Source organism: Lactuca saligna, chromosome 4 (genome assembly GCF_052625555.1).
Source record: "Lactuca saligna cultivar CGN05327 chromosome 4, ASM5262555v1, whole genome shotgun sequence".
Taxonomy (NCBI): domain Eukaryota; kingdom Viridiplantae; phylum Streptophyta; class Magnoliopsida; order Asterales; family Asteraceae; genus Lactuca; species Lactuca saligna.
In genome coordinates this window covers 49,682,307-49,696,964 of record NC_136420.1, presented here as the reverse complement: position 1 = coordinate 49,696,964, position 14,658 = coordinate 49,682,307, and positions in this window count along the sequence as shown.

Below are 14,658 nucleotides of genomic sequence, written 5' to 3'. Positions count from 1 at the left end.
GCAGCTGTGCTACCAGAAGGCAAGAAATCAAGATTAAGAAAGTTCGGTCCATATGAGTTTGAATTTGTCGTAAACCTTGTTTTTAACAAATTCACATGGATAGAAACACATACACCGTTTAAATCTAAGTGTCATAAGATTTCCTTCTTCATGAAAATGATTGTGAGGAAATGCTTTCACTAAGAAAGATTTTAAGAAGATAGTGATTGTAAAATTGCATTCTCGAATTCAATCATGGTTACGGTATCCCTTTCCATAATTTGAATTGTGAGGTTTGGCAATTAGTATTAATTGTTTAGACACACATATGAACTATCGAAGGCAAAGGTGTACAAGTTCAAGAAGCCTTGATAAAAGATTATCAAAGCATTAAGTATTAGAAACATGGACTTAAGAAATTCAATAGGTATTGTTTTTCTAAAAGTTAAGATGTTTATGAATACATGTCGAAGCTAGTGGGAGCATAATTGTTATGTTTTATAGTAATCATCGTGATAGTGGGCGCATAAAAGTTATGATTGTATGATTATTATGGAAAGTATTGCAAGTTGGCAATATTAATTATAGAAAAACAAGAGTTATACCTTGCAAAGTCGTAAGGGTTGTAAAGTTGTTTTGCTATAATTAAAGGAGAGAATATTATGCTTCATTTCAAATCTAAAGGCTTAGGTTGAGAAATGTTAATAAATTTAGTCAAAGGTACATAGTGTGTTCTTAAAATTTCGATTATGATTACGAAATTCCTTTTCACAATTCGAATTTTGAGAACATAGCAAATAAAACATTGTGCATCGTGTCCCATGCGCTTCGGGTATAGGATCGATGGAAAATGCTTTAATGTTTGACCATTCTAAGATTTTCAAAATGTCTAGCGCATTTAAAGGGAAAAAGGACTAGAATAGGTTTTGACTAAAATAATTAAACAACTATCAAAGGACAATCCAAAGTTCGACGAGGATTGGTTGCTTGTGAGTAGTTGGAAGCATGGTATTGAATGGACCATCGACATTATTATGAATAGATAAGATTCTATTAAGAATAAGTTGTCATATGGAAAATATGGAAGCGTGTCCATATTGGGAATTGAATATTGAAAATCTCTGTCTAGATTAGAAACTTTTATGCAAAAGGATGTTCAAAAGAATGTACTTTGAGTGAGAGACATCATATCTAAAGAATTGTCTTGTAACAATCTCCGATAGAAGATTTTGTAACATCATTAGCAATAGTCTTTGTGACTTTGGTGCAGTGACATTACGAAAGAATCATTGCATAGAATGTTAGAATCTAGCATATTCTATAAGTAGCAAGAATTTTGATATTCTTTCACTTATGAAAAAGGATTCGGAGTTGTGAAATGAGAATGATTGGAAATGTGTTCAATGTGATCTATTTCACAAAGTAAGAACCATAGGTGAACACTGTGTGCATGCTAGGAGCATGGGATAAGTGTTGTAATTCAAGTAAGAAGTTGATTACCCAAAACGACAAATAATGAGTAATCGATATGGTGATAAATAAAAGGAGTTTTATTTATACTCAAAGGGTTGAGGCCATATGGTATTAGTATTATTCTTGTGTTTCACTTTGCATGTTTTGACTTCCAGAATAATTGAGTTTATTAAGAATAATCGAATTATTCAAACGGGCCACAGTCGTTCATATGTTGGAAGTAGATATGAATGAAGACTGTCGTGAATTGGTGTGTGCATTGTCTAAAAGAGTATTAGACATAAGCAAATGTTTGCTGCAACATTCATGAGTGCTTATGAATATGAATTTGAGCATTGGATTAAACCCACGCTCGCTTGGATCACTCCATGAATTGTATCACGAGTGATTGGTGAGACGATAACATCTTATATTGTTGAAACCGAGATATGTGAGTAGTATCTTTCAAATCGGTTGCACATTGATAATATGAAAACGCACTAGTAACTTGGTGTTATAAAACATATTGTTGTGTGTGATTCGGTGAGTGAGTGCAAGCAAGCATTGTATCAAAGTTTATCCGTTCCTTTTATCCAAAGAAGGATAAAAGCGATATCTTTTGGGCCCCTCGATGGTTTAGTGATGACAAACGTAAATGCTCGGCCGGGCTTGGGCTAATTTGATTTGTTCAATTTGTCAGTCATCATAAATCGGAAATCGAGATATAGTACAAAGAGAATGATTTGAAATCATATCTCATATGATATCTAGAATGGATGAATATATGATCCCTTATCTAAGGACACGCGTATTTGATGGGATCAGAGTTGACAGCGGCTTTGGAAAGCTACGATTGCAGATCAGGATCTGAAGTCATACGCATAATAGTTATTAGACTTATCTAAGTGGGGGACTATTGGATTAGTGTCTAAGTCCATAACTATTTTGGTATGTACTTGACCCGATGGTGCATGGTCCTTTTGGGTTGCCTTCACCAAAGCAACTTGATTGGAGAAATATATAGAGAGAGAGGTTATTATGATTTATTAATATGTTATAAGAATAATATATTAAAGGAGAAATCATATTTGTTTAATTAATATTGGTAAATAATTAATTGAGAATTAATTTTGTGATCAAGTGTAATTAATTAAACTAGAGGGGCTGATTTGTAATTATGTGATAGTTACAAAATAAGGTAAGGATTATCTTATTATTAGGGTGAACGAATTTGAGGTGATAAGGCCTTAGAATTCGACTATGATAAGGATTCAAAGATTATCTTATGGGTTGCTTTGTGGATAAGCATCTAGATAAGGATAATGACTGAAACCCTATCTGAACACCTATATAAACACCCCTTGGCACATGAATTCGGGTAAGCCTTCCCAAGAAGTCCTAAGGACGAATTCCTACCTCTCTCCTCTCTCTTTATACCTTCTCTATTTGCTCTTGGTGTTTGTAAGCCATTAAAGGAGTGACACTTGTGACTCTAAGCATTCCAAAGTCAATTCAAGGAGATTTAGGATTGTTATTGCTATATAACAATCAAGGTATGTTCTTAAACCCATTCATATGTTAATATCGATTTCATATACTAGAATTAGGGTTTATAGTCTTGGATTCAAAGCATGTACAATAGAGAAACCTAGATCCAAGCATTAGGGTTTGTATGAGCACATAGGATGTCTTATGACCAAAACCCATCAGTACAATCCAACTCGCCAAGTCATCGAGGTGAATCCTCGAGTTCCTTTAAATCTCGATCAAACCTTAAGGCCACCCGTCGAGTTCCCTCCCTACGACTCGACGGATATACTCGCGAACATATTCTTGGTTAAAACTCATCAGACTCGCCGAGTTGTTCTTCAACTCGTCGAGTCTTATGAAAATCTTCATCGGACTCGCCGAGTTGTTAAACCAACTCGTCAGGTTCAATGGCCATCTTCATGCGACTTGCCGAGTCGACCATGCGACTCGCCGAGTCCATTCAGTCCTCTTTCCATACATATCCATTTTGAGCCATGCAACGACTCCAAATCACAGATCCAAGCTTCTAGGGCATGCTTATCACGTAAAGTTGCAAACTTTACATGCATGCATGGCTTTAAAGGCTCAAAATGGTAAATTTAAGCTATTGAAGGGTCTTTGTGCATAGAGGGGACCTCAATCACAACTAAAGCTGCAGCTTTATGCTTCTAGAATCCAAAGAGAGTCTAGATCTGAAGTTACAACTTCAGATCTAGTCCATAGCTCATCATACCAACTTGATATTCCATGAAAACCCTAAAACTCACCCAATAAGGGAGATCTACAAAGAGAATGACGGATTAGGTACCTTTTGAAGTTGATATCTAAGATGAGTGTTGATTCCCACACTCCAATTGCCTTAATCCCCTTCTCCTCCAAGTCTTCTCCCTCCAAGAACTCTCTTTCAAGCTTCAAACACACACACAAAGCACACACACACGAATAAGGCTCTCAAGGGTTCTTTGGAACTGTAAGGAGGTCCAAGGGAGGCTAAGGTCCCTTTAAATAGGGGTGTAAACCCCGGGAATTAGGGTTTCACTTGCCAGCTCCTACTCACCGAGTCCCAATATGGACTCGTCGAGTAGGTCACTTATCCCGCGATCCTTCTCACTGATACTCGACGAGTAGGTAAACCAACTCGTCGAGTAGGGCCTAATCCAATAACTCATATTAACAATACCTGCGAATCGGGGCGTTACACTAGGTCCATACCACTAATATTCCTCTATTTTAGCTTTCACCCCTCGTCCTTCATCTACCCATGTTTTACCCAACATATCGTGTAGATATAAAAATACATGTACAGTTTAAAATATTTAAAACATGTATAAAAATCTCTCACCCAGCATGTACAACAAGTATTCAGACAATATGCACACATAGCACGTAATTTATATTAAATACTTCATATCTATGTGTAAGATGAAAGTAACTATACATTCCCTTGAGAATGTGGTGACTCTGCACTCGAACAACACTTCGTTACTCTTAACACAATTTTGCTCGGACAAAACCTAGTATCATTAACACTAGAGTTTAGTCTAATATTCACCGAGACTAATTGATAATCTAGCTATTATTACTATTATATAAGCATTAAACGATACTTATATAACCCATAATAATAGCCCAAGTAATTATTTTACGGTCCTAATAATGTTACCATATCAAAACATAAGCTATACTAAGGATAGGATAGGCGTAGCTCACTTACATCGGTTTTTTTTTTTCAAAACCGGGCTCCACCGAAGCTGAGTTTCTGAGCCAAAGGCTCTTCTTTTCGGAGCCGTCGGGCGCTCTGAGGCATCCACCTCGTGCTATGGGGTTCCCTAGGATTTTTGGGGTGTTTGGGGGTTAGAGAGAGGTTCTAGAGAGAGAAATATGGGATTGAAGGTGTGAGGAATGAGCTTCACCCGAAACCTCTATTTATAGGCTGCCTGGGGCGTCAACACATCGTGGTGCCTCTCACCATGTCGTGGTGTAGCGTAGGTTCCAAGGTTTCACCTGGTGCTGACACGTGGCATCGCACACAGGGTGGAAATCACCCGATTATCAAAATTTCATAACTTTCGTATAAGATCTCCATTTTCGACGTTCTTTATATCCACATGTAGGTAAAAATAAGATCTACAACTTTCATTTAGACTTTGTCGGCTAATTCTCTACCGATCTTAAATTTAATAGTAGGAGGAGATTAGACTGTTAAATGACCGCGAAGAATTCGTAACTCCTTCATACGGACTCCGTTTTCGTTTGTATTTTTATCCTTGAGTTCCTATTAATGAGATCTTCAACTCTCATTTAGGTCACGTAGGCCAAAAACTGCTCGAACTAAAATTCGAGTTTCGGGTCGTGCACTGTTATGCCAAATCTTAGAAAATTCATAACTTTCTCATACGAAATCAGATTTGAGCGTTCTTTTTATGGACGCTCTCTGTTTAATGTATACTACAACTTTTGTTTATATCACTAAGGCTAAAAAGTCCTTTATCGTAAATTCGCTATTTACGCTTCCCGGTGTCGTGTCGGTTTTTTCCGTGAAACTTTGATGAGTCATAACTTCTTTGTTATAACTCGGATTTCAGCGTTCTTTATATGCACAGAACCCTTGAGACATATTCTACAACTTGGTTAAATAATCTTTTGTCGAAATGTCATTTTCAACCCCTATTATCTCTAAATTGACTAGCCCGGATCTACGGGCGTTACAATTTCGTTCCTTTCGGAAGGCCCTGTTCGGAGTTTTCGTACGTGTTCCGATCAAAAATTTGAATTTCAAAATCTGAAATATATTTTGAAAACATTTGGACGCTCGACTTCATTCCGGATCTTGCTCCGACTTTCCGACGCGATTCTGATTCCGATTCCAATCTTCAACACGCAACTCCGACATTGAAGATGACCACTACGACCAGGTTAATTTACGGGTACGTTCTTCACTCTAAAAATCTAGTTTGCTTGTTTGTATAACGTGATTATTCACCAAGAACTAATGTGTAGAACCCCTCCAGAATTAATTGAAAACATTCTAGAGTTTTTATTTAAATATGTCATTACATTATGACCAACCCAATTGTAGTTTAGATGTTTAGGTATTATTAGTTTACATCGGAATGCAGTGTTTCGGAACATAAAATTTCCATTTTGGAATGCTCCTGAACGCAAAAATTGGTCTGGAACACAACCACGATGAGCTCGTATGGAACATGAGGAATTGGTCCGGAACAGGTCCAAAATTGGTCTGGAACTGGTTAAAGTGGTCCGGAACTGGTCTGGAATATTGGTCAATTTTTGTTCCAGAGTTGGTTTATAACAACTTTTTTATTTGTGCAACACGACAAGGCTTTTGATGCATCCATTACACTGTTTTGTAAACTCAAAATCAACGGTGGAATTCTTACGGCATTGAAAGATAGAACGACATGCGAGACTATGTTTCAAATTCATGTTTTTGTAGGTGGTTAGACATTCCTAACGTAGATGGGGATCTTTTGCTTCGACATTATTTCTTGACACAAAGTTATCACGGACCCCTGAATCAAAGCAGAGGAAATGGTTTTTAAGATTGGGGGTTACGAGCTATCTTTCAAGAAGAAAGAATTTTGCTTGTCACCGGTTTCCGTTTTGGATATTATTTCCCTTTATCTAGTTCTGGCGCTCCCTTACATTCCTGTGTGTTTGCTATTGTCACAATGAATGTCACCGTCAAATTAGATAATGTGAAGAATGTGTTTGAACATTCGCTTAATGACTTCTCGGACGAGGATACAGTCCGTGTATGTCTCTTATATCTGTTAGAGAAGGGGTTCAATAGACAATTGGGTAAACAACGTATTTTAGAGGAGTATTTGGTTTTGGTATCCGAATTTGATGAATTCAATAGGTATCTTGCAATTAATTTAATATGTATTATAATTAAGGCTAATTAATTATCATTAGTAATAGTTTTTTAGAAATTTAATTAGGAAAATTTTATGTCGCATATATCCATTGAGGATGGTAATTTGTGATCAATTCAATAAGGTTAACAAACATATACATCTAGTAGAACTAAAATAGAAACAACCTAAAAAATGACCTACACCCTAAACGGCTTTTTATACGCTTTTAAGGTAATTGCATGATTAACATTTTTTTGCTAACATTCTAATGAATGATTTTTTTTTCAGATATGAATTCTTGAAACTTTTCTTGTGAGCGGTTTGTTTGGTACCCAACAAGAGAATGTGATCCCACGGGCTGTTGCATGGTCGAAACTTATGCATTTACCAAAAAAAAAAAAAAACTCAGTGCAACCAGTTTATAGCAATCGATGACGTATAGTTACTTGTATATTTTAATAATTTTCTTTTATATGTATAAGTTATGTTTATTTACAGTTTTATAATTTTGTTAGCATGATAACAAACTTGTACAGAAGTTGGAGTCGACAAAAGCTGAGAGTCATGTTGAATGGTGTGTAATTAGCTCAGCATGGATTGATCACCCAGATTTTTCCGATACAAAAGTCCACATGGCACCTTCCCTAACACCATGACCCAAACGCCCCCTACCCATGAGCCTCGATAAAAGAAGGCACATATATATATATATATATATATATATATATATATATATATATATATATATATATATATATATATATATATATATATATATTCCATCTCACCCGCTGCTGCCACCATCACCGCCAGTCTATGAACCATCAATTGATTGGGATCAAATTTCTACTGACTTGCAAAACGTTTTTTCGTCAATTGCAAAACGAGTTTAGTGAATGTCGCGGGCATATGGGATCACATGATAAGCATTTAGCAGAGCATGATGACACTTTAGCCATGCTTCTAAAATTTATCAATAAGACTCTTAAAGTCGATGTTGGTACCTCGAAATGGGTGGAGGTATGTTGTTAATTATTTCACTCCCATACAGTTTTTATTTAACTTAATGTTCCTTATGTTTTTGCATTGTTTTTAATTTGAAACTATGGAACCGTACAACCACTTTATCATCCAATATGTTGGTACCATATAGTACAATGACATGTGGGAGCATGATTATGGGTTAGGTACACCCGAACAACCGCTGAATCACAACCTTGAGTAGCGATCTCCATGTATTCAATCGTTCGATGTAAAAGAGATTCCAAGGGATGAGTACAAAACATCGGAGGCAACACCTCTTAGATGTTCTATGCGCCAAAAAGTTATATCCATATGGTATAAATCCCCATGGATACAAATGAAGAGGAAAGGTGGTGCACAACAACAATCAGCATTGTTGGACAATCTTTTAGAAATTGTCGTATACAATCTGTATAAACAACGGGATGCTTCGTTGTTGTTTGCTTACCGTTATTTGACCGGCATTTCGACGACTGAGTTTTAGACGCGGTTATATGCGGATAGTCACACAGGCTGGTTGGAATGTGATGTAAGTTATAGAACTGTGTGCTCATTATGCACTATGCTTCTAATAACAATATTTACTTTACTGTAAAAAGAATCTTGGCAACACATCATCTTGTGGATCTCCATTATTGATAGTAATTTATAATATAATGTTATTTTATGCTTAATTAATTCCAATCTTTTGTGTAGCTCTACATCCCAATCAATATACCATTTGTTCACTAGTTTTTGGGTGCTTTGGATTTGAACACATCCAAAATTACTATATACGATAGCTATTGGAAAAGTGGGTGGATTTTTTTCAGAAGAGGATGAATAGTTTATAGGTATGTGAGACTACATCCACATACTCTAGTGGGTATCAACTATCGGGGTACTTAACCAACCGATGTGTCACACCCTGAAAACCGAAGGCGGAAACATTTCTGGGGCGGACTCCACATTGAGTATCAAATCCAATACACATAGTAAGTAAAGTAAACAATCATTACATTACATATAGAAATTTACATTTGTTTCAAAAGTAAAGTTGTACAAGTGATATACATATGCATGATATTAACAAAAGTAAAGACGAGATCTTCAGTACGCTCCGTCTTCTCCAAAAGGATCGTTGGGTACCTGTCTATCGCTGACCTGGGAATACAAGCGGTTTGAAAATCAGCATAAAGCTGGTGAGTTCATAAGATGTTTGTTTTCTGAAAATGTACTAGTTTCCTGTAGTTTACCAAAGAGGTTGTTATCCAAGAAAATCTCATATTTTCTTATGTAAAGTTAGTTTAGTTATCACTTGTTACCAATTCGCTTATGTGTTGTATTTTACCCCAGGAAAATCCCATATTTTCCTAAATGTAGGACCGGTTGTATATTACGGAGTATAGTTTAATACATAATCTATATATTGAGAATCATGAGATTACTATCCCGAACTAGATATAAGTTAGTTTGATATACGTGAACTATAGATGGAAAGTAGTTTGAAAACCATGGGACTCACATCCCGTACTAAGTACAAGACAGTTTGATATACATGAAAATATAGATTGAAAACCATGGGACTACCGTCCCGTACTAGATACAATATAGTTTGATATTCATAGAAACATGGATTGAAAACCATGGGACTACCGTCCCGTACTAGATACAGTATAGTTTGATATTCATGGGAATATAGATTGGAAACCATGGGACTACCGTCCCGTATTAGTTACAATATAGTTTGATATTCATGGAAATATAGATTGGAAACCATGGGACTACCGTCCCGAACTAGATATAGATTCAAAACCATAGGATTATCATCCCGTATTAGATATAGTTTCAAAACCATGGGACTACCATCCCATACAAGATATAGGTTGAAATCATGGGATTATTATCCCGTACTAGATATAAGTTAAAGACCATGGGACTACCATCCCGAATTAGATATATACACTGAAATCATGGGAATAACATCCCGCACTGGATACAAGATCAATAGACTGAAAACCATGGGACTACCATCCCGTACTAGATATGGAAACTATAGATAGAAAGTAGATATGGAATCGAAACAAAGTCTAAACCAAACCCAAAGCAATATCGTGAATAAACTTATATTAATACGTATTGTGAGTCGGGTAACCATGCTGATACGACAACGAGACCTCCTTGACGCTTGTCAGATGTCGGACGATATCCAGAATTTGTCACCCCAGGCGTGCCCGCCTAACTGTAGCTAGCAGTTAAGGTGTGAGATTGTCAGTCCCGAATAGATCTATTCACAAATTCCTCGCTCTCCCTCCAGGAGACTCTGGTTACACTTCTGGGGAGGATTTACTGATCATCCAAAAAGGGTAGTGACGAACTCACAAGCTAGTACTAAACTATTCACAGGGTTCTCATATGATATCAAACATACAACTGATTATGAAATATAATACCATGAATATAGATACATACAATGAAACTATCTGGCAATACATTCAAAATGAAACGGAGATAAACTGAACCGGACATAGTTTATCTAATAACTTTGTATACATATCGGTACGTGATGAAACAAGAACTAAAGAACCCCAAATTATTCCCATAATAATTTGATTAGTTTGGTTATTTCCTTAACTGAAATTCATATAGTTGTAGTTGATAAGTCATCCCTTATGCTCAGCATAATACATAAGGGGTAAAGGTATTTATAAGTCTGCCAGATATTATTTGAAATACATCAATGTTATGTTTTGAAAACATTTATAGTTTGCTTGTATTCCCCCCTGAAAACATTGAAAAACCATTGAAAAAGGGTAGGGGTATGAACTCATCGGACGAGAAACGTGACGATTTCGGATGCTAAACGTTGGTTCGGGGATTGCAAACGTACGAGATTCCTATGTATAATGAAAAGATACACATTTGTATCTAATTAGGACTTAGATTATTTAATTGTTAGGGACAAACACTTTTAGTCACGGAAACACCCCATTGCAAGTGTTTGGAGGGACCTGGGTGGCGTTTAAGGACTTGTATGACCGGGAAATGGAGTTTACTCTTCAAGAGTAAACTCATACAAGAGTTTTCGGCCCACAACACCCATTCCCCATGAGTTTACGGCCGTAAACTCATGGTGGGGTGGTTTATGGTGCAAAATGGCTTGAAACAATTAAGAGGGAATTTCTAGGGTTTGATTTAAGGCTTGGAAATATATTTTGAACAAAGTAAGGACCATTTGAGGAGTTCGCAGCTGTAAACTCTATGTTTACGACCGTAAACTCTTATATACATACTCAAAGTGTTTCTTGGTGGCCTTAAATTAATCACATGTGATTCTAATGATTTTTCCTAGCCTTGTATGGATTTTTGAGGGACTTTGGACAAGGTTTTTGGAGTTTACGGCCCATGAACCCCCTTCATGGCCGTGAACTCCCTTTATGTGTGATTTATTATGTTTTAAGGTCCAATACTTGTTTGTAAACACTTCTAGAATTTATCCCAAGGCTTTAGGTGTGTTAAAGTGGCATTTTAACACATTTTGAGGAGTTTACTCCCCAAGAACAATGAGTTTACGGCCCAAGTATGTTCTTGGGCAGTAAACTCAAGTTTAGTCCTCTAAATTAATGTTCAAGGTATTCCAAGGCCAATTCCATATTTCTACAAGTCGTATCTAAGCCTTGTTGGTGTTTTGGAAGGGTTTAAGGGCTTAGAAACCCCTTTAATATGTGTTTACTCCATGATATGGAGTTTACGGCCCAAGCTTGTTCTTGGGCAGTAAACTCATGTTTACTCTTCAAAAATTACGATTAGGGTGTTCTAAGTCCGAATTGGTAAGCCATATAGTCGAATCTAAGTCCCAAAATTGTTTAAGAGGGGTTTAAAGGCATAAAAACCCTCTTATTATGAGTTTACGGCCCAAGCATGCTCCTTGGCCGTAAACTCGTGTTTGAGGTCCAAAATCAAAGTTTAAATTCGGATTTGAAGGCTAATGAGGCTGTACGACAAGTTAGGGAAGGTACCTTGGTGATTAGAAGCCTTAAATTTGAGATTTTGGACCCTTAAACTTGAATTTAGGAGAGAGGTTAGAGAGAGAGTAGTGAGAGAGAGAAAAAGCTTCAAATGATAGCTTGAACATGTTTAAATAGGTCCCAAAACTTGGATACGGTGGAATTCTACCCGATACTGGCATTAAACGGCGCTTTAGGTCGCACCCGATTAAGTTTCAGTAACCCGGCGGGGACGTTTCTAAACTTTTTGGAAATAAACATTTTGGGCTAATTTCATGAGTTCCTAAGGGGTTTGGACACTCATTGGATTATAATAAACATATAAATTTAAATAATTTAACCCAAAACGAAAACGGAACGATTGATAAGCGGCGAATTTTTACGGGTAGAATGGGTTTTCGACGATGGAAAACTTTGGGTTGTTACGCGATGCAATCTCACTTGAGAGTTTCAACTTGACCCTCAAAAAGTTCCTAGACATACCACAAAAAATTGATAGTAGTGGGGATTGTGGGGTGTTTTTGTGTTGGTTCCTTAAGATGTTGATCATCGAGAAATCATATTTTATAGAGGGTAAAAGCGGTCCATGGGCAAGGTCATATCATAATGACTGGAGGAAATTTTTTGGGGTACAATGATAAAGACCATTTGAACATTGTAATATTACTTTAAACAAATCATTTAAGTTTATGTATTTATTAGTTTTTTTTTTGTTGATTTTTAACATTACATTTGCATTTTAGATTTTATAGAAATAAAACTTATATAAACAAAACTAAACACATTTCACACACACACATAAAAAAAGTATTCCGAAATGACTGTCCGGAATACTACTCTAGAGTTCGGAGACCTCTCCAGAATGTTATATTTTAGACAAAGTGGTTAGTTTACAAAAAAAATATTTGTTATTTTTTTTGCAAGTAGTTCATTTATAAGGGTTAGATTACTCAATTTTTCTTTATTATGTTTGAATTCAAGAAATAATAATATCTATCTTTGAGAAATTAAATATCTTTTGTATTTTTAATTTTCTTTACTTTTTTACGCATACAAAACGATAACAAGTGTCTTAAAATATTATCAATTTTATCAAAAATATAACTTAGTCAATATTTGACATGGATAGAAAGATAAGACTAAGGAGCTATGAGGGCTTCTTTATGCGTCATATCCGACATGGCGAAGATCACCACGCGTAAACACCGCCCCTAACCTAGTAAGTATGTTGTGGAGTGGTTATCTTGACAGAAGATTACGAGCAATATGATTGGTGGAGGTTTTTTTTACAGTTTGAAAGCACGGTTGGGAAATAATTTTTAAAAAAATTAAACCAAACCTTATTTATTTATAAATACCAACACTTACATATATTTTTTCACACTACAATCATATTCTTCAAATATGAATATATTTTTTTTATCTTCATTTTCTTCTTCTTCATCCGATGATGATGATGATTTGTTTATATACATGTTCAATCCCTAGTGCAAACTCAGCTCGGAACCTGGTCGAGAAGTCATCCCATGACATATCATCAACAACATCATCACCCAACTCATTACCAATCTCTTCCTACCAAATTTGTACCCTCTCCTTCAATAGGAAGGAAGCAAATCTAACATTCGCATATTCGGGGGCAGAAACTCGTCGTGAACGCGTTAGCCATATCCGCTAACAACCTCCTACTAACAATGGGCTCCCTCTCCCCATGGAACGCATGTGCTCCACGAGCACGGAACTCCCAAAAATATAGAGTACGGGCTCCAATGATAGCCATAACCTTAACACAAAACGCGCCCAACCGCTCATCCAATATATCTGAAACACAGCATGAAATCTCTAATGAAATGAACTCTCGCAACTACTCGCTAATCGGCTCAACACCCGCACCTGAGCTACAACCCGGGCCTGAACCACCTCCCTAAGAGCTCTTATCCAAAATGAAATACCACAAACCAACGATCAAAACATACTCAAGAATCTCCTACCCTAAGCTTCTTTGATTCTCCAAGACTCGCATCGGTTCGAGTATGGGTCATGTGCTTTCAGTAGTACCGACCCAATGCTACCTTCAATGCCTATCCATACTTTCCTCAACAATCCTCCTGAATCCTATAAGTCACTTTCTCAAACCAAATCACCAAAACTCATTAAACTACATCACTACCCCATTGAAGCATATCTTGGGCTCTCCTAGGTTACCGACCCTATCCAACCCTCAGCTGCTGAAGGACTCCTACCAATGTCAATTAACTTCCTCATGAATATAGCCACATGAAATTTTAAAGCTCATACAATCTGGCACAAATAGGCATCTCTCCTATCATATAATACTGATCATATCCTTATCCCTAATATAGCATGCAATTCTCATAATCATAGCATATAACGTAATAAACATGTATTGGTATTCTGGGAACCACTTACTTGAGCTCAGCCGATTGCACGCATCACACCCCTTTGTTTAATTAAAATTTCCTTTTTAGTTAAATATTTATTTTATAAAAATTTCCATCAAATCCTCGGTTTGATTTTAGGCACACCCGAGGGTATGCATGAATCCCTCAAACCAAGGCTCTGATACCAACTTGTAACAACCCAAAAATCCAATGTAAAAACTCATTTTATTTATAATTAAAAACACTATTGTAACTTTATTCTAAACATTGAAAAGCATTTCAATTAACACAATTATCAGAGTCCAGTCCTAAAGATCGCATAGTACGGAAAACACGGGTGTATGCGTTGCGATCGTTTTGAGCTCTTTCATTTGAAAACTGGAGTACCTTAAACATAAACTGAAA